Source organism: Mandrillus leucophaeus, unplaced genomic scaffold (assembly GCF_000951045.1).
Source record: "Mandrillus leucophaeus isolate KB7577 unplaced genomic scaffold, Mleu.le_1.0 Scaffold1, whole genome shotgun sequence".
Classification (NCBI taxonomy): domain Eukaryota; kingdom Metazoa; phylum Chordata; class Mammalia; order Primates; family Cercopithecidae; genus Mandrillus; species Mandrillus leucophaeus.
Window position 1 is genome coordinate 888110 of NW_012098097.1, and position 16553 is coordinate 904662.

Genomic DNA, 16553 nt, shown 5'->3' on the forward strand with positions numbered 1-16553 from the left:
AAGTCCTTGGCCTGTGAGCTAGTGCTAATTTGCGTGGTATTATTTTTCCACCTGATCTGGAAACTGAGAGCATGATTGCAATGTTGGCCTCCTTTCCTCCTCAGCATATGATCAGTTACCCATGTGGGAGGATAATTTATTGAGATATTAATGTGTTTTTTGTTCTTCCGGAATTTTACCCACTCTTGTTCTCAGAAGATAGCTGGGCTTTTGTGTTCCTTGCCTCAGAGGGTGTTTAGGATCCAGGACCAAGTGGAAGTTTAGACAGGTAGCCAGGCTTCTTTAACTCCTTCCCCAGGGTTTTTTTTTTTAAAAAAAGTCTAGGCTCGGCTGGGCGCGGCGGCTAACACCTGTAATCCCAGCACTTTGGGAGGCCAAGCAGGGCGGATCACGAGGTCAAGACATCGAGACCATCCTGGTGAACATGGTGAAACCCCATCTCTACTAAAAATACAAAAAATTAGCTGGGCGTACTGGCGGGCGCCTGTAGTCCCAGCTACTCAGGAGGCTGAGGCAGCAGAATTGCTTGAACCCAGGAGGTGGAGGTTGCAATCAGCCGAGATCGCGCCACTGCACTCCAGCCTGGTGAAAGAGTGAGACTCTGTTTCAAAAAAAAAAAAAAAAAATCTAGGGTCTGTGAAGGCATCTGCTAGGCAGGGGGTTTTAACAGAGAATGTGAAAGTGCATAAAGAAGCACAGAATTTTGGGGAAGTTTGAAGAGACTCCAAGGTTGGGAAAGGAAAGTTGGCTGGGGTCCTGTGTCTAGCCTGTTTCTTGGAGGTGACCCAATGTGCTGGGGAATGGTTAGGTGTGTGCAGAGAAAGACTCATTTTAGGCACCAGGAACCCAGCCTCAGCCAACAATCCTGTGCTTGAACTTGATGCAGAACCAACAGTGCTACCCACCTGCACGAGACCAGGTGATGGAACATGGACTATGAGTCCCCCTCAAATGTTGTGCTCCGAGAGGCCCTAGGACATTGACCCAACATGAGGGGCTTGGGGTAAGAAGCTCCTGTGATGACTCAGACTAAATTTCTAGCCAACCAAACAGAAAAGAGGGCCTAGAGTCTAAGGTGACTGGACTTTTGAGAAATAAAACAATGCTACGTTATTTTCACTTTTGAGTTTGTAGAGGAAAATCCATCTGAATTCATTCACCTATTGAGTGAGAGTAGGGTAGGTTCTGCTAGAGTAACAACTTAATCCTGAAATCTGAGTGGCTTATCAAAACAAGAGCTTATCTCTCACTCATGCTACTTGTCTCATGAAGGTCAGTAGGGATTCTGCTCCACACATTGACTCAAGGATCCAGCTTGATGAACACACCAAGATCCCAACAAATGGTCTTCACAGTCATCAGGGCAAGAAAAGAGAGGAATGGGAAGATGAAGTGCCAGCTCTCCAGTGCTTTGGCAGGAAGCGACGCAGGTCACATCAACTGATAACCCACTGGCCAGGACTAGTCGCATGACCCCATCTAACTGCTGGGGGCTGGAACACACGGGAGAACAAGTGGACTTTGGTGAACAGTAAATGCCTCTGCCACAGCCTCTTGGTACTTATCGAGCATAGGATGTGTCGTTTGATTTAATACTATTAATAATCTGCATTTGCATAAATCTCATTATAAAGGCATTTTAGGTGCTTTCCATTTACTATCTTATTCTCCTCTCCTCAAGCTCTTAAAGAAATTAAGGTCCACAAAGTGGAAGTAACAACATAATAAGTGGAAAGGAGGACTAAAAGCCAGGGTTGTGACCTGAGCTTTTTCTGCTCTTCACATTGGCTGCAGAGAAAAGAAACGAATGCTTTGTCAAGAATTTAATTTGAATTTCCTTGGAGCCTTGTTAAAGATCATGCTGGTGGTGGGTGGGGAGAGACACAGAACCTAATTAACTGTTTGCTGTTGAGAAAGCAATGACTGTACCAAGATTTTGCTGAGATTTTTGCGAAATGGGCTGGTTTCCCGACACAAACTCATTCTCTTCTCGTTAAAATACAATTGCTTCCTCTTCTGGGAGCTGGTTTTATGCTATGTTGCAATGGACCCCTTGTTTCCACTCCAGCTAACTGGATCCTTAACCTCATCCTGACCTCATAGACCCACAGCCCTGGCTCAGCACTTGAGTAAAACTTGCCCAGAGAGGGGCTTGGGGCTTCTGAGCTGGAGTGGCCCTGAACTGGAGGGGACTTGAATGAGAAGGGGCATATCATGGATTGTCCCAGGGTGGAAACTACGTGGACTTCTGCCCTGGTGAGCAAAAATCAGACTCGAGAGGAACCAGTGTCCCAAAATGGGCCTGCAGTGTGAATGAGGAAAATAGCTAACTACTTCTTATGTGGCACTCACACGGGGCCAGGCAGTTTTAAGCACTGTGCCCTTTTAACTCATTTAACCCCCACAGAAACTCCTTATAAGGTCAGTATTATTATTATCACCACCATTGTAAACATATGGGAACCAGATATAGGCAGCACAAATGACACCTCCAAGGTGGCACTGCTAGTATGAGGCAGCGTTGCAATGGGACCCGAGTATGACATCCGAATATGATTTTATCCCCCTGATTAGGATCATTATTTTATCCCCCTGATTAGGAAAACCAAAAAACTTTATTATAAAAATTTTAAAAAATGGTGCATAGGGATGGATGCATAGGATAATTTTTAAAACGTCTGATGCTTATTGCCAACTTGCCCTCCAGAAAGGCAAAGCAACGTACACTCCCAGAGCAGGGGACTGGGAGTAATTCGGCCTCCATAATCGCTGGGCCCTGATGCAAAGGGGTGTACTGTGACAACACTGCCCGCTAAGCCTCCCGGACACAAATCTCATCTCAAATTTGTTTCCAGGACCAAGGCTCAGGCATGAAATAAAGTTAAACTCAGTGTTGAGTTTCAGCTCTGGAGTTGAAAAGTTATCTCTGAAATGCAGTTTCTTCCTTTCTTTCTCTTTTTGAGACAGAGTCTCACTCTGTTGCCCAGGCTGGAGTTCAGTGGCATGATCTCGGCTCACAGCAGCCTCTGCCCCCTGGGTTTAAGTGATTCTCCTGCCTCAGCCTCCTGAGTAGCTGGGACTACAGGCGCGCACCACCATGCCTGGCTAATTTTTGTATTTTAAGTAGAGACGGGGTTTCACCATGCTGGCCAGGATAGTCTCGATCTCCTGACCTCACGATCTGCCTGCCTTGGCCTCCCAAAGTGCTGGGATTACAGGCATGAGCCACCGTGCCCAGCCAAAGCCCAGTTTCTTGTGTAACCTACCCTGTCTGAGCCACTTTCTTCATCTGAGAATGAGGATAAGGACTGTACCTACTTACGGAGTTGTTGCAGGGACTAAATGTGTGGTGTGTGAAGTGGTCAGCACCGTGCTTAACACAGAATAAGTGCTGCACAAGTGTCACCTGCCATCGAAGTCTCACTGAGTCACCAGAGGCATGGTTTGAAGGGAAGGTCTCCAGGGAGCAGAGATTAGCCTGTTTAACTAGTTTAGTAAATGCTTTAGTAAAAGAAAAAGAGTTGTTCCTAGAATCAGCAGAATTCCTGTCATTTCAAGAAAAGTCATTGAGAAACATGGGCTCAGCAGTTTGCACTGAGAAGGGTGTGTATGTAGGAGGGGAAGGGGGGCAGAGTTTCCAAAATAAGTAGATTGGTTGTGTTCTGTGTTTTCTTCCCATTTGCAAGCATTAGGGAATTGAAGTCGAAGTGACGGAGGAGAGATCGACGTGTGTGTTTTGTCTCTCTAGAAGCATGAGAGACAGCTAAGTCAAGCAAGGGCGATGGCTGGGCTGGAAGCACTGGTGCCTTTCCCTGGCAACGGGAGGCCACAAAAGCCATTCCTTCCTCCTCATCAACCCAAACATCAAACATAAATGGATAAGGCTGCGTATTGATGAGTATCAGATAAGCTGTAAGGAGGAATATTAAAGCACAATCAACTAGCAGTGGTCCTTTATCTGCTTGATGATCAGTGCTGTAGGGAACCAGGCACCCTGCTCAGTGCATTCTGTACATGATCTGACTCCATCTTCCCAGCCACCTCTTGGGGTCCACATTACATCCCACTTTATAGACCAGGAAACTGAGGCTTGGAGGAAATGAGCCTTGGCCCTAATAGCACTTATGTGGAAAAGCCAGGATATTTTCTTTCTTTCTTTTTTTTTTTTTGAGACAGAGTCTCACTCTGTAGCCCAGGCTGGATGGAGTGTAGTGGCATGACCTAGGCTCACTGCAACCTCCGTCTCCCGGGTCCCCGTTCAAGCAATTCTCCTACCTCAGCCTCCTGAGTAGCTGGGATTACAGGCACACACCACCAGGCCCAGCTGATTTTTTTAAATTTTTAGGAGAGACAGAGTTTCACCATGTTGGCCAGGCTGGTCTTGAACTCCTGACCTCGTGATCCGCCCACCTCAGCCTCCCAAAGTGCTGGGATTAGAGCCACGATTTAAACCCAGAGTTGCCTGACTGCCAAGTTTCTCTTAGCCATTCATTTACTAAACATTTATTGAGTGCCTACCATATACAAACAGCATTTTAGATACCTGGGTTACAATGATGAAGACACAAAGAAGCCTCCATCTTTCTATTAGTTTTCTGTTGGGGCCCTAACAAATTACCACAAACTTAGTGGCTTAAATAACAAAAAATTTATTATCTCAGTTCTAGAGTCTGAGAGTTTGGAACCAAGGTATCAATAGGACTGTGCTCCTTCTGGGGACTCTAGGGGAAAGCGCCTTCTTTGCTGCTTCTGCCTTCTGGTGGCTATTGGTGTTCCTCAGCCTGTGACCACCTCACTCAACTCTTGGCCTTCGTGGTCACATTGCCTCCTCTTCTTCTGTCTGTGTCTAATCTCCTTCTGCCTTCCTTGTATAAGGACACTTGACATGGAACTTAGGAGTCACTGGGTAAGTCAGAATGATCTCCTCATCTCAAGAGTCTTAATTATATCTGTAAAGACCTGTTTTTTAACCATATAAGATGATAGTCGGCCGGGTGCGGTGGCTCACACCTGTAATTCCAGCACTTTGGGAGGCCAAGGCAGGTGGATCATGAGGTCAGGAGATCGAGACCATCCTGGCTAACATGGTGAAACCCCATCTCTACTAAAAAATACAAAAAATTAGCCAGGCGTGGTGGCAGGCACCTATAGTCCCAGCTACTTGAGAGGCTGAGGCAGGAGAATGGTGTGAACCAGGAGGTGGAGATCGTGCCACTACACACCAGCCTGGGCGACAGAGTGAGACTCCATTTTAGAAAAAAAAAAAAGATGATAGTCACAGGTTCTGGGGATTAGAACATGAATATCATTTGGGGAGCCATTATTTGGCCTACCTCAAGGGCCATCCTAAGGAATGTAAAATAGAGCCACCACTCAAACCAATCCAACCCTTGAAGAGTTTAAGATCTGGCCGGGCGCGGTGGCTCACGCCTGTATTCTCAGCACTTTGGGAGGATGAGGCGGGTGGATCACTTGAGGCCAGGAGTTTGAGACTAGCGTGACCAACATGGTGAAACCCTGCCTCTACTAAAAATAGAAAAATTAGCCGGGCATGGTGGCGCATCCCAGCTACTTGGGAGGCTGAGGCAGGAGAATCGCTTGAACCCAGGAGGTGGAGGTTGCAGTGAGCCAAGATCGTGCCACTGCACTCCAGACCGGGAGGCAGAGTGAGACTCCATCTCAAAAAAACAAAAACCAAGAAACAAAAAGCTTAAGATCTAATGAGGCTATACACTAAGCAAATCAATACACAAAAAGGCTTTAAGTGGCATTAAGAGCCCAGCTGAAAATAAAACAGGGCTTGGTAAGGATAACCTCTGGGACCCCTGTGGGTCAGCAGGACAGGAAATTTCTCTCTGAGTGGGCAGTTTTGAAAGTAGACCCAAAGGACAAGAAGAAGCCTGCTGATTATCTTCACATCTTCAGTAGGGCCTGAGCATTCTGGTTCATCAGCTTGTTCATTTGTACCTTAATGAGTAAATAATGCTTTTGGATGAGTTGGGCATAGCATCTCCTGTCAGGACAGTGAGGAAGAAGCATTTTCTTATATGCAAATAAAATGGCTTTAATATCATAAACTGCAAGCAGCCTTAACAGACCACTGTCTTCACAACTGCCAAAAAGAGCTGCTGCAGAGCAACTGCTATAAATCCTAGCTCATCATATTTGGCTGACTTCCCTTGCCTTTTAATGATTTTATAGCTAATAACAGAATAGGATGTCGTCTCATTCAGTTATCTGGGGTGTACATTTTGCAATGATTTAAACCCAGAGAGGCCACTGGTAAGTTATGCTGATTAAGTTAAGCATTCAATGATTGCTTTATTGATGTTTTTTAATACCTAAGGTAGGCATTTGGTTACAGTCTCTTGGAATATTTTCCAGCCAAACATTTTGCAGCCACATTCCATGGCATGTGGCTTTGAGGTATTGATTACCCGCTGGCTCGCCTGTCACAGCAGATTCAAAGGTATGTGTGAGGGGAATCTAGGCTGACCCTTAGACCTGTGGCTTTCCTGTAGACAGAGGTCAGCGGCTTTGAGTTCACTTGCCTATCCTGTTTGACTCCACGATCTCAGAAGGAGTCTTTTGTTCCTACCTCCAAGTTCAGTTAATTGGCAAGTCTATTTCTCTGTACTGAATGACAACCCTGAAAACCTGCACTTGAGGTGTTTCTGAAAGTTTTATCCTAAATGCACTGCCACTCGATGTCAATGAAAAGCCCTGCTAAAAAAAAATCCAGGTTCGTGGAGGGCTGCCCATAGAACATGCCTGCTGCCCTTTCTTCTGGAGCCTCTGCAATTTAAATTCTCTTCTGAGATGAGACAAGAAAGCAGGCTTGATCACCATGACCGCGAATGGGTGGGGTGGTGCCTGGGACATGATTTTGGAATTTGCAGTGGGGCATGGTGCTAGCGGAAGGACTCATTAAGAGCCATCACTGGGTAATTCCCCTATGGATGTGATGGAAAATGCTAGCCCTGACACCACACAGTGTCCTCTCTTGGAGGAGGTGAGGTGAGAAGGACAAGGAAAGTATTTCTCTGCCTAGTCACTACCAGGAATTACTGTGCCCTGCTTGGGTCACTGGCTACTTTTTACCTTATAGACATGGTTGGTGGCTCCTCACCACCAAGCAGAGCTGGCGCTGTGGTAGGAAGGTTCTCATGGCAAGTGTTCTGAGAAGTTCCTCACTCTTGGCCCCACTGGTCTTGTGTATCCTTCTTTTTCCTTGGACACCCTTTCCTAACTATTTTATATTGTGATATATCAGAATTATTTTGTGATTTATCTAAAAGGTTAACTCTTGGATATAGATATAGGTATAGATAATCTACTAGGTAATCTTTTATCTAAAAGATCAATTTTTTTTACAAGAGTGAAAATAAAATGGTAATTGCATAGCCTTTGTATTTGTCATGGAATATGATTCAAGTGGGCTGAATGGTCCCCCAAAAGATAATCTCTGGAACCTGTGAATGTGACTTTACTTGGAAAAAGAGTGCAGATTTCACTAAATTAAGGATCTTGAGCTGAGATCATCTTGGATCATTTAGGTGGACCTGATAGCCAGTGGCAAGTGTTCTTATAGGAAAAAGACCCACATAAAAGAGGAGAAGACACAGACAGGCAAAGACAGAAGAGGAGGAGGCAACATGATCATGGAGGCGGAGATGGGAGTGATGCATCCAGAAGCCAATGAAAGCCAGCAGCCACTGGAGGTTGGAAGAGGCAAAGAACAGATTCTCCTCTCAAGTCTGGATGGTGTGCTGCTCTTCTGGCACCTTCATTTCAGATTTCTATCCTCTAGAACTGTAAATACTACATTTCTGTTGTTTTAGGCCACCCACAGTGGCTTAAACAGTGACAATTTGTTACAGCAGCCCAAACAAATATAATCACCAAATTCCCTTTCAGACCTTGCTCAGGCAATGCTAAGAGATCTGATGGTTCAAAACTTGACTTCCAACTTTCTTTTTTTTCCTTTTGAGAAAGAATCTCATTCCGTCATCCAGGCTGGAATGCAGTGGTGTGATCTCATTCACTGCAGAATCAGGGGTTAAATAAGTGGTTCTTGTTTTAAGTCACTAAGTATTGTGATGGTTTGTTATACAGCAAAAGCTAACAGTACACAGTGCCTAAAAGATACTCTCTTAGGTTCAAGTGGTAGAAGTATTGTCAAAGTCATGGAAAGGAGTTATCAAAGACCAATACCATGTTCTTACTAGTGATAATAGTTTGGAGTTAGGGGCAAGGGGAGCAGGAGGCTTGGGTTTGGGCACATCAATTTTGGAGACAGGAAGAAAGTGTACTCTATTTTCAAATATTGCAAATCAGTGGTTTAAAAAAAACTTCTAGAAGTGGCAGCTTCTTTTCAAAAGAAATATTATACAGAACCCCCAAAGTATAAAACAGACAGAGTGTGTGATATAAATCTAACTTATGTGGTCAAATATATAAAATTATTTAAAAAATTAATCAATGAGAACGAGAAGGATAATAGGATTACTAATGCAAGCATTCAAAATTGGATGTAAGGGGAGACAGGAATAATCTTTTTATATTTTATTTATTTATTTTTTTGAGACAGAGTCTTGCTCTGTCACCCAGGCTGGAGTGCAGTGGCGCGACCTCGGCTCACTGCAAGCTCCACCTCCCAGGTTCACGCCATGGAGACAGGAATAATCTTATTTTAGCACCTAATCTATTTCTATATATTATTTTGGTAGCAGGGTATTGAAAATTCTGATAAACATCTGTAAGTAGTTGCAGCAGGAAACGGCTTTTAACAGCTCACTTTGCAATCTCAGGATACTCCTCAATTAAACAGAGATGAGAGGAGAAGCCATCTGTCAGCACAGTTACTGGAGGCAGGATCATAATGACGCATAACACAATTGGATGTAGGTTTTCTTAAATTATATAAAGATTACCTTAAAGTGTATTTTTTCAAAGTGAAAATTTAATCAATTATCTGCAGAAACTGTGAAGCACCTCCCAGAAGTTCATGAAGCACACTTGGAAAATTGTCTGATATTTCATTAGGGTAGACTTTGAAGAGGAAATTCGGAAGATGTGCAAAGCTTGGAAAACAGAGTTGCAAGGGGGCCTCAGGGGCCACAGACTCCCCCTCTTCCTTTCAAAAGCAGGAACTGAGGCCTGGGGAAGAAAACGCTTTTCTCATGACGCACACACAGGTATTTTCACTCCCAGTTGAGATCTTTTTTCAGGAGAAAGAGACATGAACCTGTGAAAGAGCTGGGTCCCCATCAATTTCTTTTTTATGCTCTCACAAAAAGACTAAAGCCGCTTTAAAAGAGTGCCCAAATAAAGATTCCTATTTCCTTGGGAAGATTTTAATAGATGGTGTAAAAAGTCTGCACATGTGAATTTATGATTGAATTTGCTTTTTAAAAGTCCTATTAAAACCTTAGAGCAGTAGCCATAGGAGTCAGTGACTGTAGCAGACACAAGTTGAGAAACTTTCTGGTATCATGTTAGTCACTACAGTCCCTCCCACCACCCTGTCAGTCTGCATTTCCAGCTTGGTTTGGGGGAACTGCTCTTCCCTACTCTGAGCCACGTGTTTCCAATGACTCCGCCTCCCTGGCATCAGTGATTGGTTGGAGGGTGGGCATCAGCCTCCATCTGGGCCAATTGTAGCCCTCTGAAGCCTGGCTGTATTCCCAGACCTGGCCAAAGAGCATCTTTGCCCAGGATCTTTCTTTCTGGAAATTGGAGAAACCTTCCCTCTCTAGTTCCAAGTCTTTGGGGACTTGCGCCACAGGAAGGGATGAAGATAAGCAGATAAACTATGGAAAGAGAGAGTAGGGACAAAGACAAAGAGTCCAAGGACTTTTTTTTTTTGAGATGGAGTCTTGCTCTGTTGCCCAGCCTGGAGTGCAATGGTGCAATCTCGGATCACTGCAAGCTCTGTCTGCCGGGTTCACACCATTCTCCTACCTCAGCCTCCTGAGTAGCTGGGACTACAGGTGCCCGCCACCACGCCCGGCTGGCTAGTTTTTTTGTATTTTCACAGAGAGGGGGTTTCACTGGGTTAGCCAAGATGGTCTTGATCTCCTTACCTCATGATCTGCCTGCCTTGGCCCCCCAAAGTGTTGGGATTACAGGCGTGAGCCACTGCACCCAACCCCAAGCGTGTCTGGAATTTGTGGGTTCTTGGTCTCCCCGACTTCAAGAATGAAGCCGCAGACCCTTGCCATGAGTGTTACAGTTCTTAAAAATGGTGGGTCCGGAGTTTGTTCCTTCTGATGGGTTCGTGGTCTCACTGACTTCAGGAATGAAGCTGCAGACCTTCGTGGTGAGTGTTACAGTTCATAAAGATGGTGCTTCCAGAGTTGTTCCTTCCTCCCAGTGGGGTCGTGGTCTCACTGACTTCAGGAGTGAAACTGCAGACCTTCGCAGTGAATGTTACAGCTCATTGTTACAAATGGTAAAGGTGGTGCGAACCCAAAGAGTGAACAGAAACAAGATTTATTGCAAAGAGCCAAACAACACAGCTTGGTAGCCCCCAAGGGGACTCCAGTGAGTTGCCCCTGCTGGCCTGGGTGCCCAGCTTTTATTCCCTTATTTGGCCCCACCCACATCCTGCTGATTGGTCCATTTTACAGAGAGCTGATTGGTCCACTTTACAGAGTGCTGATTGGTTTGTTTACAAACCTTTAGCTAGACACAGAGTGCTGATTGGTGCATTTACAGTCCTCTAGCTAGACAGAAAAGTTCTCCAAGTCCCCTACCGGATTAGCTAGACACAGAGTGCTGATTGGTGCATTTACAATTCTTTAGACAGAAAAGTTCTCCAAGTCCCCACCTGACCCAGAAGCCCAGTGGGGCTTCTCCTCTCAGGAGAACTCTTTTTAATGCTGTGAGGACAGTTCCGCCTGCCCTTACTAAGGTTTGGTGATTGAGTCTCTACACTTCCTTTTCTTCCTACAGTGAGTTTGAATTGAGTTTCTGTCACATGAAACTGCAGAATGCCTATGAATGTGGGGAATACTTAAAAAATATAATAACTTATTTGCTAGTGATGGAGACAGGAGACAGCTAAGGGTCCTGGGCGAAACCCCACCTTCAAGCCTAAAACTGCCTGAAGGTTGAACAACGGGACTGCTGGTCCCGGAAGAAGCCCTCCCCTTCCCCGCTGATTTTTTTCTGACTCATACTGGCCTGCGCCTGCGCACTGGGAGGATGGAGGTGGAGCCTCGGGAAGTTCACCCCGTTTGCAGTGGGGAGGAGCCTGGTCTCTCCTGTTCCTGTGTGGTGACCTAGGATTCGATTTGTGAGGCGGGAAACTTGCTAGCAGGACTCTCGCTCTGCTGAGAGGTATCTGTCCTTTTTCCTTTTTGCCCAGTAAATTCCGTTTTCCTCACCCTTCTATGTGTCCGTGAGCCTAATCTTTCCTGGTCGTGTGAGAAGAGCCCGGTTTTAGCTGAACTAAGGAGAAAGTTGTGTAACACTAGGAAAATGAACATAGATGCAGATTTTGCATGAAGCTTAAGGGAGAACTGGACCTCACCACCTGGACTCAGTGGGATCCAATGACCCTAATTACAAAACTTCTGCAATGAAACTGGTTAACAAGGGGCTGAATTTGATTATGGAATTGAGGTTGGTCAGTCTAACTTTTCTCCTATCTCTGAGTGCTCAGGTCTCCATGGAATGTGAAAATAAGCAGCTACTGGTTGTGCATAATTCTGAGCTATGAATTAACTATGAATGGGGTTAAAAAAAAGTGCATGAGCTAGCTGTGGAGGCAGAAAGACATATTTTCCCTATGGGATTTATGACTATTCAGCCACTGAAGAAAATCAATCAGAATTATAAAAAATTCCATTTCAACTGGTGAAACTGAGGCCCTGTAAGGACACTTGGATTGGCCAGGAGAGACAGTCTGTCCCTCCGTATATAGTCCATTGTGGTTGGCATCATCAAAAATATTTACCTACAACCTATGGAGCTCAACCCAGGTGTTGACAATTGAAGGCAAATTTGCAATCTGAGAGCTGCGTTTCACTTGCCAGGGCTGAACAGCTCTGTTTTTCTTCAGTGGACAGCTTTCCTATCCCATCAACCTCTCCCAAGCTTTTAAAAATCTCATCTCTTTCCACGCCACCTTGTTTTTCATGATCCAGCTTCTCAGTCCATGTACCCTGTGCCAACACTTCTTAAATTTCTCTTTTACTTTCCATATTTTGCTGAATTTTATGACAGGCTCTTGGCTTCTTAGGAACAGTACTCCTCTACTATGCCGTGTTCCCTGGGGCCTCTTAAATTTATTATCTGGCTTATTGCTAGTGAATTCAATAAAACAGGCTTTTCCCTGGGACTTGACTTTGCCTCTTGCTCAAGCCCGAGTCTACTGGCTGCCCCCAGTGCTTGGTCTCCAAAGCCAGGCTGCAGGAATTGAAAGTCAGGGATGGTGCCATCTCCACAGCACTTCAAACTCAGTTCTGTCCTGGTTTCACATTTCAACTATACGATGTTCTGCCAAGTGACAGGGCACAAAAAGAGCTAAGCCTCTTTTCTGTACTGTGGTTTTCATTAAGCGCATATGTGTGTGCTTGCCTATAATAACAGGTAAGAACTTACGCCTAGTAACTTCTGTTCTGCTACAGCTGCAGCTGTTTAGAATGTTATCCCTACTTGGCTTTTGGCCATATGCAAGCCTACTTCAGCAGAATCCGCAGGTTCTCATCAGCCTCTAGCTTAATGAATAATTACAAAAAATACAGGTCAGCACCTGCCAAGGAGGCAGAGCAGGGATAGCTTTGGCGAAGTCAAGGTCTCTGTGTTTCCCATTTTTCTTTAATGCAAGACTTCTTGGCTGCTCTTCCTCAGAAAGCACAGGAAGCTGAAGAAATTCCCTCTTTTCTTGGCAAATGATGCTTTCTCAACGTTCCTTCATGGCTTTTTTTTTTTGACATTGATTTTATTTAGGCTACTGCAATAAGAAGAGCACTTCACATCCAAATTTCAGAATGTCTCAGCAGGGTGGTTTTGCTCTAGACTTCTACAGGGAGGAGTAGACAAGTGGGATGATTTTACAGTTGGAATTGTTTTCGTTCAAGGCTATTTTCAAAGAAGATAATAGGCCATTGACTAACAGCCCCCAAATTCTGGTGTCATCTGTTTCCAATGATTTGTTCCACAGATATTTACTCTGGCTCTGAAACAGCTATATTAGAGTGACCAGGGCAAGCTGGGGGCTTTTCATGCCAAGGGCAAGTGACCATTCCTTCTCACATGAAGCTCCAGACAGCTTCCATGAAGTCACAGCTGGACATAGTGGACAATCAAAAATAATATGGTATATGTGGAGAGGATGTATATAGTCAGGGAGGGACCACAGTGGGGAGGGGTATTCAGAAAAGCCTTCCCAAAGGAGGAAAAGCTGGGATGTCTGGGCATCAAAGGACATAGGGTGGTGGAACTGGTGGTTAAGAGTATGGATTCTGAAGCCAGACCCTTTGGGTATAAACCCTGCCTGTGGTTTTCTAGCTGCCTGATTTTGGGCAGGTTATATAACCTTCTGGTTTCCAGTTTCCTCTATAAAATGAAGTAAATAGCAGTACTGTATTTGTCTTCTACTGCTATATAACAGAGTACCACAAACCTAGTAACTTAAAACAACACTCATTAATTAGCTCACAGTTTTGTAGGTCAGATCTCCAGCTTGGTGTGGCTGTACCCTTTGCACAGGGACTTAGCTGAATTTAAGGTGGTGTCTAGGTTGATTTCTCATCTGGAGGTTCTGGGGAAAATAATGTGCTTCCAAGCTCATTCCTGGTGGTGGCAGAATTCATTTCCTTGTGGCTGTAGGACTGTAGTCTCTGTTTCCTTGCTGGCTGTCAGCTGGGGCCAATCTTAGCCTAAAGGTCGCTGCTATCCCTTGCCACATGGCCCCTCCATCTTCAATCAGCAATGGCTCATCAAGTCCTTATTCTGCTTTGAATCTCTCACTTCCTCTCCTTTGATCAGCCCAAGAAAACTCTGCTTTAAATGGTTCATGGATTAGGTCACGCTAACCAGATAATCTCCATATCCCAAGGGTAACTGGTATGGGGCCTTAATTACATCTGTAAAATCCCTTGTTAGCAGTACCCATATTAGCAGTGGGCTGAACAACTAGGTGAGGTGTGTATGCCAGGGCTGGAAATCTTGGAAGGCTGTCTTGGAATTCCATCTACCACATGCACCTATTTCTACAGAGGTTCTGAGGCTTAAAATAAGTGTATGTAACGTGCCTGGCACATAACAAGCATGTTGCAGGTAGGAGCATTTGCATGCAAAAAATTCGCCACTGGGGTTCTCAGGATTGGTGAGAACTTGGTTGTGGTGAAAGAAGATTGTTGCTGGGAACAGTGGAACGGTCTCTGGTTCTAGCTGAAGGGCTTCATTTTGATCTGTTTGGAAGCAGGAAGTGCCTGTCTTTCTTGGGTGAATGACACTGATGTTCTCCCTGAGTTAGGTTTTTGCCGTGGCAGCAGCAGTGAGGACAGGCTTTGGAACGAGGGAGAAGAAGACCTGACAATGGCCTTCTGGACCGACCCTCTCAGAAACCATCTGCTTGGAGCCTTCGATTCTGAGAGGAGTGGAGAGGTTTCCTCTAGCTACAAGTTCAGGGATTCGGAAACCACTAAAATAATATCTTTTCCAAAACTAGTCCAGCAAGGCTCTAATTGGGAGAAATGGGAAATGGAAGTCAGGCTCCCCACTCCCTCTGCTAACCACACACAGGCCGTGGCTGAGGTCCATTTCCAAATCACAGGAGGCCACTTCCTGTCTTAGCCTAGCATCCTTGGCGGGAGAATCCAACAAGGGGCCAAGGCCCTGTTGACTCTGGGAGAGAAGCAGATGGCCACCATCCATGAGTAAGAACCTGGACTTTCATCTAGCCTGCGGGTTGAACTGCCTGCTCACAAGAAATCTAGGTTCAGAGCGTTCTAGGGCAGGCACAAAATAAGCAGGACAGAGATAAAAAGATGGGGGTGAGAATGAAGAGATTGTATTTTTCCTTCCACAGATGCCATGGGCAGGGGAGTGAAGCTGGGGCAGGGAGGAACTTATCTTCCCCAAGCTCCTAGACGAGGCAATTCTTATTTCTAGCTGAATTCCTTTTCATCTCTCCTGACTTCTTCTCCACCCTTCTCTATCTGCCTTGGCTTCTGGATCTTCTCAAAGCATCCCCCAGAAAAACTTCAGCCAACTTACTCCCTTTGACCAACTGTCACTTTTGAAAAGCTGCCCAGTCTCTTTGTGGTGATTTTCAAAGAGAGACCCAGGACTAGGTTTTCTTTCAGTGACAGCAATAGGTAGGAGGAGGGGGGAAGAAGACAGGAGCTTCTGATGTGGGAAACCCGCCCCCCCCACACCCCCTAAGAAATGCTGAATCTGTAATCGCAAGACAATATAACCTTCCTGACATCTGAGGAAGATGTCAAGAAAGAAAAGCAAAAACTCATATTTGGGTTGTAGCTGCTGGAGTTTTTACATTAGGGAGATCTGACCCTGTTTGACCTTGCCTGTCAAAACCAGAGGGTTACAGAGAAACTGGCCAAAGATATGTGGCCAAAAGGCCAGTGATAATGTGGGCAAAACTGGCCAAGCTGATCAGTTTGACACGTCAAAAGACAGATGTTGTCTGACTTGGGCAACTTGTGGGTGAGGGAAGAAATCCAAAGCTCAGCGTCTGAGAATGCAAAGGAGAGCCAACAATGTGAACCATCACCTGTGCTCCAGGTAAGCCTGCCCGGCCTGCGTCATCACTTATTCAAGCAAAGGACTAATAGCAGCACAATTCTGGCTTGTTAGTGTATGGCCTGAAATAGTGAAGACTTCGTTTCCCTTCTTCCCTGTGAACTTTCCTCGTCGCTATTCAAGACAGGTGCCAAATGTGTCATCGTGCTTGATGGAGCCTGGCGTTGGCTGGCTGGCCGTGATCAGTAGCTGACCACCTGACAGAAACACTTTCCCTAATTACATTTTTAACTTGGATTGTGCCACACTTAGTTACATTTTTGGGGGGAAAAGAAAGGAAGGGAGGGAAGAACAGTGAGTGAAAGAGGTTTGCGGAAAGCTTCAGGGCCAGATAGCACACGGACAGCCCACCTTAAAAATCAACATGTCTTCCCATTTGAAACTTAACTGTCTAAATGTTGACATCCAGTGAACAAATATTAATGAAAAACCCAAGACATTCAAAACTGTAAAAATGTCATCTTCCATTGTGTGAAATTAAAAAGCAACGCGTAGGGGAGTAGGGAGGTGGGGAGACACACCGTAGCCTACCTGTTACTGGTAATGAGCTTGAATTGTGGAAAGGCACTTTCTGACTTCATACCATTTCTTATATTAGTATGATGGTCAAAATTACAAAAAAAAAATCACTCAGACTAATGGTCTCTTCTGGGCAAGTGGCGAAGAACACTGATTTGGCTTGTATTATTCTCTGTACCTCTCCTGGTGTGGTGGACAGTTTGCTGGTACAATTATTTTGGATAGCACTTCATGTTAGGTATTGGCATGGAGCATCC

General features: G+C 45.2%; 1 protein-coding gene across 2 annotated transcripts in view; it reads right to left on the minus strand.

The window, feature by feature from the left end:
* Nucleotides 1–16553, minus strand: part of FAM20A (family with sequence similarity 20, member A) — a 65106-nt gene that overhangs the window by 45330 nt on the left and 3223 nt on the right. The window contains exon 2 of one of the 2 annotated variants that reach the window (XM_011977485.1): nt 8934–9159. The exons of the other annotated variant lie outside the window; for it this stretch is intronic. The gene's annotated coding sequence lies outside the window, so the exon portion shown is untranslated. The remainder of the gene's footprint in view (nt 1–8933; nt 9160–16553) is intronic. 2 annotated transcript variants of the gene reach the window in all.